The sequence below is a fragment of the Gossypium hirsutum genome, chromosome D02 (assembly GCF_007990345.1).
Source record: "Gossypium hirsutum isolate 1008001.06 chromosome D02, Gossypium_hirsutum_v2.1, whole genome shotgun sequence".
Classification (NCBI taxonomy): domain Eukaryota; kingdom Viridiplantae; phylum Streptophyta; class Magnoliopsida; order Malvales; family Malvaceae; genus Gossypium; species Gossypium hirsutum.
Genome location: NC_053438.1, coordinates 55,176,453 through 55,187,852, shown reverse-complemented (window position 1 = coordinate 55,187,852; position 11,400 = coordinate 55,176,453).

Genomic DNA, 11,400 nt, shown 5'->3' with positions numbered 1-11,400 from the left:
TAATGAAAAAATCTGGACTTTATTGCCAAAAAGTGTTTCTCCACTCAAATAAAAATATATTTTTAAATTTTAATTTATATTTTGTGTATCATTATATTAAAGGAAATGAATCTATTTATACTAGTATAAAATTTAAAAGATTTTACACATTTTCATAACCTTTTATACCATTAATATTTTAACAATCTAATAATCGTATTTCATGCTCCATTCAGCATATCGAATTTAACAAAAATTAAAATTTTCTAAGTATTCTTTTATGTAAAGAACTTTCATTATATTAAATTATAACAATAAATCAATAATTCATACATCATTATATCAAATTATTTAACTATCATTTAATTTAACCATTTGTTTTTACCTTCTCAATGTCATGTCTAAACAAAGTATTTTAAATTTTCATCGGATCGAGTAACTTGCTGGATGCGTTGGCAGAAATCTAGGTGCTAATATTGTTCACATTCATAAAGCATGGGGAGATGTTGCATTCTTTGTCACAACGAACATTTAAGCAACATTGTGATGGTGGGGTTGTTTGTGAAGTGTTGAGATATCAGTAGATAGAGAAAACAATAAATTAAAACAGCAAAACAATTGATTGTAAAGTGAAAACAATGGATTGAAAAGAATCATTTCATGAAAACTCTCTTGATTACAGTAGTGACATTATTCTGCTATTTAATGCAACAAACATTAGTTGTAAACAGAGACAGTTGCACTAGCTGTTAACAACTCTAACCACCTTAACAGACTTTAACTAATTATTTGTTGCACATTCCAATTCCATAACATTCCCCCTACTTGGTGACTCCTGTCTTCTGCTACCTTGTAACTCGTCACTCTAAGTTGATTTCTGAACTTAGTGAAGAATCCAACTCACAATGGTGTAGTAAGGATATCAACAACTTGGTCTTGACTTGGAACACGACCAACTTGAAGTGTTCCCGCAACAATCTTTTCTCTGATAAAGAATAGGTCAAACTCCACATGCTTGAACTTTGAATGTAAAACCATATTTGCTGCAATAACAATAACTCCTGAACTATCACACCACATCATTGCTTTGCTGCTGACTTTCACATGTAACTCAGAGAGCAAGGATTGTAACTAAATCATTTCTGCAGTGGCATGAGCCAAGCTCCTATATTTAACCTCAGTCGTCAACCGAGAAACTACCTATTGCTTCCTTGAACTCCATGAAACTGGATTACCACCGAGAAACACACAAAACCTGGTAGTTAACCTTCGATCATCAACGTCAGTTCCCCAATTTGCATCTGAATATCCTTCGAGGGACAGCTTCGAAGCTGGATTAAACACCAACCCATGATCCAAGGTATTCTATAAGTACCTTAAAATTCGTTAGACAACTTTAAAATGAAAATCAAGTGGCTTATGCATGAATTAGCATACTTCACTGCAAAGGCGATGTCTGGTCTTGTGATTACAATGTATTGTAATGCTCTAACGATACTTCGATAGACAAAATCATCTTCAACAGGACTGCCAACCTGAGCTGATAAGTTACAAGTAGTAATCATTAGAGTTGGGGATCCTTTGGACTTATCCATCAAACTCCTTTGGAGCAAGTCAAGTATGTACTTCCTTTGATTAAGGAAAATTCAATTCGAAATATAGGTTACTTCAATCCCAAAAAAATAACTCAACCTCCCTAAATCTTTCAGAGAAAAACGAGAGTCTAACGACTGAACAAACTCATCCACAACTTATGAATTGTTGCCAGTGACAATAATGTCATCTACATAGACCAACATAGAGAAAAGTAGACCCACACTGCTGGACAAAGAGAGAGGCATCTGATTTTGACACATCAAACTTAGCAGCCAACAAATACTCCTTTAGCTTGTGAAACCATGCTCGAGGAGCTTGCTTGACGCCATACAAAGCCTTTTTCAATTTGCACACCAATTGTTGACCATCAAGATGCTGCTCAAATCCTGGTGGTTGTAGCATGTAAATTTCCTCAGTGATATCTCATTTTAGAAAAGTATTATTAATGTCAACTTGTCGAAGTGGCCAACCAAAGGTAACAGCAAGTGTGAGGACAACCCTGATCATTATTGGCTTGACTACATGACTAAATGTCTCTTGAAAGTCAATCCCGGCCTCTTGCAAGTATCCCTTAACCACCAACCGTCCTTTATACCTAGAAACAGATCCATCTGCATTTCTTTTCAGCTTAAAAATCCATTTACACCCTACTGCTCTTCTATTTTCAGGTAGAAGGGGCTAAATCCCAAGTTTAATTCTGAAGTAAGGCATTGAACTCCTGCTGAGCGGCTTTTGTCCTTGCTTCCCTCTTGAAGGCTTCTTCAATGGTTAATGTTTTTTTTTTCAGTCAAACTTGTTGAAAACGCTTTTGGCTTGAATGTCCCATTCTTTGACCTTGGGCTAGTTTGGATGGGCGGTGTGTTTACCTCCGGTGAGGTTAAAAATAGTGGTGGTGGTGAGATTGGATACTGTAGCGGTGAGATTAGAAACAATGGAGTGTGTGTTTGGATTCAAACGCAGCTGTAGCGGTGAGGTGAGAATAAAAAATTACTATTAAAGACATCAGATTAAAATTGATATATAATATAAGTTTTTTAAATTATTTTACTTTTTTAAAATTATTAAAATATGTGAATTTATAAATTCATTTAATAAAATATTAAAATGTATCTTCCAATATTTTAATGAATTATATAATTAATTTAAATTATTTATTAGATAAAATGATAATTATTTTTAATTTTTTATAGTTAAATACTTTTTTTATAACAATGATAAATATTATTTTCACAAATAGTAACATTATACTTAGATAAAATTTTGAAGTATCTAAACGGATGATTTTTAATAAAAAAAATATAATAACATAAGACATAACAAGTTTCATTATTACTAGAAATTAGGTTATGATACAAAATGCTTTTACAAATATGGATTCATTAAACTGGTTGCAATGGTTTCCCTTAACATCGTGATTTCAAGGTCACTTTCTCTGTTAGAAGAACTCGATTCACCTCTGTCAAACTGGTTTGAAGAGTCTGGCATGTCGGGTATATTCTCAAATTCTCGAAAATCCTCATCATTTGACCAAGCATGTCTTCTAATGTAATTATGCAAAACCATTGTTGCAATAACTATTAAAACTTGCTTGTTGAATGAATAACTTGGAATATCTCTTAATATTGGCCATTTTTTTCAACACTCCAAATGTTCGTTCAATCACAGAGCGTAACGAAAAATGGGCATGATTAAAGATTTCTTTTTTTCCAGATACTTGATGATTACCTCGACGAAAATCAGGTAAATGATATCGTTCCCCCCTATATGGACCTAGAAAACCTGCCATTTGTGGATATCCTGAATCCACAAGATAATATTTTCTTAAAAAAAAGTAAAACATAATATCAAGTTTAAAAATAATATAATATTTTTAATATTTTTTATGTAAAAAGTAATTAAAAAATTAAAGTTCAACCTGGTGGAGGGTGTGGAAACTTCAACTCTTGTTTTCTAAGTGCTTGGAAAAAAAATATCTACTATCATGTGCTGTTCCTTGGCAACCAGGAAATGCAAAAATAAAGCACATGTTGAAGTCACAAACTGCCATAATATTTTGAGTTGGTTCACCTTTCCGTCCGATATAAGGTATTTGACAAGAAGGCGAAATGCATGATTTTATGTGTGTTCCATCTATGGCCCCAAGACAATCCTTTAAAATAAATACAAGTAATAAGATAAAAGTTAGAAATAATTTATATTTTAAAAATATAAAGATTGTGTAAATATTACCTTAAAGTGAGGCCAATATCTTGTATCATGTCGAATAAGGTTCGGTACTTGCTCGAATTGACCTTCAGTGGGTTTAATCGTGTCTATTCCCATTCGAGCAAATATATGCAACATATCAGTAAAAATTCGACTAACAGTTTCCCCAGATCGTTGAAATCGTTCTGTTGCATTTGAATTTGATTCTCTATTTCCAAGAATGTACAATGATAATGCTAACTTCTCCATCGCCGATACTTTCCCATTCTTTAAGCCATAATTTGTTTGCAAATCATGCAACAAGCTGTGAAATATATCTTTTGGCATCCTAAAACTATTCATGCAATGATCATCGTGTCCATTTAATACTTCGTCCACCCACATTTGACCTATATAATTTGAATCCATACGCGGTTGCATAGTGAAATAAGTTTCATGGTGTACCAATACACTGCTTAACACATATTCTTCCTCTTCATGATAATTGTTGTTCTCAACTTGGGTAACAATTGTGGCTATTCTTCGTTGAGCTTCTTCACTTAATTCAGGGGTATCATAATTCATATCAAAACTATTATACATATTGTTAAATTCATCCATAACCTGAAAAGTAATCAAATGAAAATAAATCCTTTAAATCTCGTGACATTCTATACAACATAGAAACTTGATTAAAAGCATAGCATAAAAATACCAAACATAAAAAGTATCATACATTAGTTTTACATATAAAAAAGTAGTATAGTTATATTACAATAATAATTCTAAGGAGCTTATGGTGGAGGTGGTTGATGGTATGGTTGGAAGGGAAATGAGGATGTTGCTACCAAGGATGAAAATGATGCAATTGGATTTTGTTTAGCATACTCACGTCGAAGCCACCAAACCCTATCATCTGGATCTAAGTTCAAAAGCACTTCTCGTTTCTCCGGTATTTGGAACATTTTGGTGGCAAAATAGTACAGTTCATCTTTTTTTTGGAATTTCATCTCCCAAAGCACGCAAAACATCCATTGCATTTGAAATAGTATATTGAGAGTAAGGAAAAATAATTTCATTCACTGACTTCCTTGGACTAGCCATACTTTCACAAAATTTATTAATCTAAGTAGTTAATGTATTTCTTGATGATTTTCTACTTGAACTTGATTATTTTCCTTTACCGTGTATAGCCCCAAGTGTTTGCTTTCTTCGATTAGAAATTTCATGAGAAGGGTTTGATGGTACCTCATCAGGAGGAATACATTCATTCTCGTTACTATGTTCATCTGAATCACCAAATCCCTCATTAGGTGCATCATCTCCTATAGGAACCCCACTTGAAAGAACACCAGACGAAGGTGCCCATGCGTTCTCTCCGGTGGTTACAATGCCACCAAACATTTGCCACATTAACTCATTCAATCATGGTTCAATTCCTTTCTTCTTAAATCCTTTAAAATCAGGATTTTCCTACATAACATGTTAAATGTTAAATGTTATACTAAGATTTTTATAATTGTAAATTATTAATTTCAATAAACTTTATGCATTAAAATAATGATAAAGTGAACACTAACCTGTATTTTTGCAGCCCACCGTTCTTCGGTAGCATCGACCGTCTTTTTAGATGGACACCATCCAATACCTGTAGATTCCTTAAGCAACTCCCTCCATAACCTCCATTCCTTTTTTAATGTATCCCACTTATTTTTCAATTGAGGTTTTCCATAATTTTTTGTGTTTTGCTTGAAAAAGAGCAATGACATTTTCCCATCTTTTAAGTTTAGATGAGTTGTCGGTCTATTACCAGCATTGACTTCATTCACACAAAGTTCACAAAATATCAACGTCAGCTCATCATCCCAAACAGCTTTTGTTGCTAAGCTACTATCTTCCTCCACAAAATTTCGTGTCTTTACCATCTATTGTCATTGATATAATTCAGTCAATGTGCTAGCATTCACCAAGAATCATAGAGCAAATATATAGTCTATAAGTTATATTAGACGTCTCCCAATGCTAATCTTTATCTAGCCACACCCCAAAAAAAAAACACTTTACAGCCTAAGTTTACTGACACCTTAATTTAAAGCTTCAACTTAATGGAAAAAGGGGAAATGAATGCAACAAAAATATAATATTCAAGTCTCATATTTACTCCATTTCTAATTCTCTTGGACACAAGACATATTTATATGGATTGTCGAAACCGTTTTTGAAAACAAAAATTTTAGTAGTCGACTTAAAAACAAAAACTGGAGTCGCCACCGATCCTTTATTAAGGTGTGATCGGCTCACCTTAAAATGATTTTGGTCTACGAAATTTGAGAAAACGAGTCCGAGAGTCAGTTACGCACGAGGAAGGATTAACACCCTCGTAACGCCCAAAATCGGTACCAAATTGATTGTTTAATGTCTCGGTGTCGAAAATTTGAAAAGATTTTAAAAGAAAATTTTTTATCTCATGAATGAATCAAAATAATAAGACATTCTTATTTCAAAGAAATAAAATACCACACCTAGTGAGTTAGGGCACAATATTTTTAAATCTTCAAAATACCCAAATATTGCCTTTTATTTTTAAAAATTCTTATTTCGAGAAGTCAAAATATCAGGACCAGTAAGTTAGGACCCAACATTTTTGAACTCCCAAGAATAAGCTTTTATTTAAAATTTGCGAATTTAATGCAAAATGAATACTTGGTTTTCTAAATTCATCGAAAAATAATCGCAATCTAGTAAGTTAGGATACGATCTTTCTCGAGAATCATGAGTACCAAATATTTTGAAAATTTATAAAATATGATGATTTTAATACTTTGGCAAATCCAAAATATACATTTTTTGAAAAGATATGCTAAAAAAGGGTTAATGTATAACATGAAACCAATATTCTAATTTCAAGCATATATGAATAAACGTTTGCCAATATATATACAAGTATAATATACAAGTAAATTTGCAAACAAAAAGAAGGAATGAAATACATCAAATAAAAACAAATAGAAATACATGTATTAAAAAAAATAAAAGTATAAAAGTATGCATATGTATATATTTACAGAAATAAAAAAAAATGTGCAAGTATACCTGAAAATTTGCATTCGCATATATTTAGATATACATATATATAGTATATAAAATAATAGAATATGTAAAACAATAAAAATATTTATAATAATTTTGAAAACGGGTACATAAGTGTATTAAAACGTGCACGTGTTACGAAACATATATGTATAAATATAAAGATATAAAGAAAATTAGAAAAGAAAAAAAAAAGAAAGCATGTATGCGTAAAATATATGCAAATTTAAAACCCTCAAAAGTATATATTAAAATATGCACATATATTATATAGAAAAATATGCGTGTATTTGTATAGCAATTACAGTAGTAATAATAATAAAGAACAATGCAATAATAATGATATAATGTAACATAATAATAGTAATAATGGTAAGAAAAATAATGATATAAAAAAATAAAAATGAAAAGAAGGAGTGAATTGAATTTTAAACAAAAATGGGGGCCGATTTAAAATAAATTTAAAAAAATCAACTTGAACGCGTGCGTAACAGTGGAGGACCAAAAGCGAAATTATCCCCTCCTTCCAAAACGCTACGCAACAAGGGACTAAATTGAAACAAACATAAAATATGCGGCCCAATTTTAAAATAAGTAGAAAGGACTTAATTGGAACGCATTTGCAAAAAGGAAGGCCTAAATGCGCAATTAGACCTTTAAAGCCAAACGCGCGGATCCTCCCCTTCGGGTCGGGTCACCGCGCGGATCAAGGCTTGGACAAAACGGTGTCGTTTTAAGGTTTCAATAAAATAATATTTTTTCTAAAATCATTTGAAACAGAGGATAATAAAAATAAAATAAAAAGAACCCCCCTTTCCCCAAAATCGTTTTCTGCTAGGGTTTTAAACCCAGGCCGCCGCAACACGCCATCGCTTCAAGCCTCAGCCCTCCGCCGGACCTCCGATTTGAGCGCGGCGAACGTGGGCTTCATCGGCGAAACTTCGAAGGTAAACCCCTCACCCTTTTTTGTATTATTTCTGAAAAAACAAAATAAAAGAATAAATCATATATTAAAAAAACCGGTTCACCTTAGAAACTTTGTACTCTCAGTGTTTCTTTCAATTATCTTGTGTATTTCTCCGTTATTAGTCCCTTTTTACAGATTAAAGAATGACCTTTTATATGCCGAAAGAAAGAAAATAAACTGAATACAAATTGTTGGGACTCTTTGAGTCAACGTTTTTGCAGGTGTCGCGGAACGACGTGCGTGTTGAGGAGTCGATCTCCGAGTCCTGCGGTGACTGGACTCCTGCTGGAGGCATTGGGTGCGACGTGGGGCTGCTGGGTGCGCTTGATGGCTTGCTGCGGCGCTCCTTGCTGCTTAGGGCTAGGGCTTCTTTTTTTGTTTTTTTTTTGTTCTGGGCCGCTTATTTGTTGGGTTTGAATTGTTTTTTTGTTTTGTTCGGACCCAGGCCGATTGGGCCTTATTACAGCTGCCCCTCTTTGCTCATTGTCGTGTGACGAGAATAGAGCAAATACCTAAGGCCCAATTGTGCCTGAGTCTTGATTTCTTCAGCATAAAAAATGGCTTCAAATAGCTTTATTCCTTCCTACTGCATCTTCATAGGTATAGGAACTAGTGCTTCAATCCCCTCCACTGCAATGTTAGGGAGGTAGGCTTTGTACGTTGTAGCTTCTCAAAAAGAACAAAATTTGCTATCTTTAATCTGCTCCACTGCAACTTCAGGGAAAAAAGACTTATAGCTTCAACTTGTTCTGCCACAACTTAAAAATAAATCTGATGCGATCTGCTCTACTGCAATTTCAGAGAGATAAGATCTGTGTCATTGATTCACTCCATTGCTACTGCAAGGAGATAGGATTGGTTACGTCTGTCTACTCCACTGCAACTTCAGGAAGATAAGACCAGATATAATTTGTTCTCTGCGACTTCAGAGTAATGGGATCTGCTGTGCTTGATCTACTTCACGCCAATACATGAAGACAAGGTCTGTTCTCTTCGATCTACTCCACCACCAGTATGGGGAGACAAGATCTGTTGTCTTCGATCTACTTCACGCCAATACATGAAGATAAGATCTGTTCTCTTCGATCTACTCCACCACCAGTATGGGGAGACAAGATCTGTTGTCTTTGATCTACTTTACGCCAACACATGAAGACAAGATCTATTCTCTTTGATCTACTCCACCACTTGTATTGGGAGACAAGATCTGTTGTCTTTGATCTACTTCACGCCAATACATGAAGATAAGATCTGTTCTCTTCGATCTACTCCACCACCAGTATGGGGAGACAAGATTTGTTCTCTTTGATCTACTTCACGCCAATACATGAAGACAAGATCTGTTCTCTTTGATCTACTCCACCACCAGTATGGGGAGACAAGATCTGTTGTCTTTGATCTACTTCACGCCAATACATGAAGACAAGATCTGTTCTCTTTGATCTACTCCACCACCAGTATGGGGAGACAAAATCTGTTGTCCTTGATCTACTTCCCGCCAATACATGAAGACAAGATCCGCTTTTTTCGATCTACTTCGCCACCAGTATGGGAAGACAAGATCTACTGCTACTCCACTGTTGCTCAGGGAGATAAGGCTTTATACTTTCACCGATCTGTTCTCTGGGGAACATGACCTGTATGATTCATTTATGAACCTAATTATGCCTAATGATTAGGATGTCATGATCAGAATGAATCAAGTGCTCCAAACTAGGTGTGTATGAATGACATTTGCATGCTAAGTCATGAAAAATGAATATTGAATGTTAAAGTCGTTATTGCTCATTAAGGCTTCCTTTGTGACAACAACGCTTCGACAAAACTCGAAAAATTTAACCTTGGCTTTTTACTCCTAGATATCTCCAACCTTTTAACCCGGTGAAGTCTAAACAATAGTCCTGCTTCAGGTTCCTGTATTATTTAGAACTTTCTAGAGTAATATGGAAAAAAACTTTCCTTGTGAAAGTTTTATTAGTCCATTAATCGTTATTCTAATGCAACATGCTTGCGAAAAGATCATAACGATGGATAAAGAAATGGGTTTAAAAGAGGAATTGACTAGAAACACTTATATTGAAAAAGAATGAAGTGTTTTAGAAACAACAAATTCAATACAAATGCTATGAACAAGTGCCCTAGATATCTTTACTTGAATTTCCTTATACAACTTTCTGAAAACCCTTCTAAATTCAATACGTGCCTAGGAGGTTCACAGTACTTTGTTAATGCCCCAAGATGCCGTACATTCCTTTTTTCTGATTTAGGTACAACAAGATCATCATGTGCTTCAATCAAAATTTGAGCCGCCCTTGTCGGGTTTTCAACTCAAATCCCCTTTGGTCTTAAAGTGCCCTTTGCAGGTTTTCACTCTAGTCTTTCTATTTTTTTTTGAAATCAAAGAGCCCTTTGCGGGTTTTCACCTTGGTTCCTTCTCCTTCTTAGGTGAAGTATCTCTTGACCGAATATGAATTTACTGGATTAGGCAAGTTTCTTCCATCCATTTCAGCCAAGATCAGGGCTCCTCCAGAAAAAGGCCTTTTTTACAACATAAGGATCTTCCCAATTTGGCATCCATTTCCCCCTAGAATCTTTTTGTAGAGAAAGAATTTTTCTCAACACCAGGTCCCCCTCGTGAAATTCTCTGGGACGGACCTTTTTGTTGTAGGCTCGTATCATTCTTTTCTGGTACATTTGACCATGCTGAATAGACTTTAACATTTTTTTTCTATTAAGTTCAACTGATTGTATCGAGATTGGACCCATTCTGCTTCATCCAGCTTTAGCTCAATCAACACCTAGAGAGAAGGGATTTCAACTTCGAGGGGCAAAACTACCTCCATACCGTAGACCAAAGAGAAAGGCGTTGCCCCGGTGGAGGTTCTGATTGACGTTCGATAAGCAAGGAGGGTAAACGGTAATTTCTCATGTCAGTCCCTGTAAGTCTCGGTCATTTTCCCCACAATCTTCTTTATATTTTTATTAGCCGCTTCCACTGCACTATTTATTTTTGGGCGATACAACGAGGAATTGTGATGTCTGATCTTGAATTGACTGCAGACTTCTGCTATTGAGCTGTTGTTCAAGTTCAACGCATTATCGGATATGATTCTTTCAGGCATTCCATATCGACATATGATCTCTTTTTTCAAGAACTTACTGACTGATGACTTTGTAACATTAGCATACGAAGCAGCTTCTACCCATTTGGTGAAGTAGTCAATAACCACAAATATGAAACGATGCCCATCTGAAGCATTCGGCGATATTGGCCCGATGACATCCATACCCCACATGGAGAAAGGCCATGGAGAAATCATGACATGAAGAGGCGAAGGAGGTGCATGCATTTTATCACCATAAATTTGACATTTATGGCACTTTTTGGAATAATTGATGCAATCCCCTTCCATGGTGGACCAGTAATACCCGAATCTCATAATCTGTCTAGCCATTGTGAACCCACTGGCATGCATTCCATAGATGCCCTCATGGACTTCCTCCAAAATTTTCTTTACTTCCACGGCGTCCACACATCTTAACAGTACCTGATATTTTCCCCTCTTGTATAAGATCTCTCCATC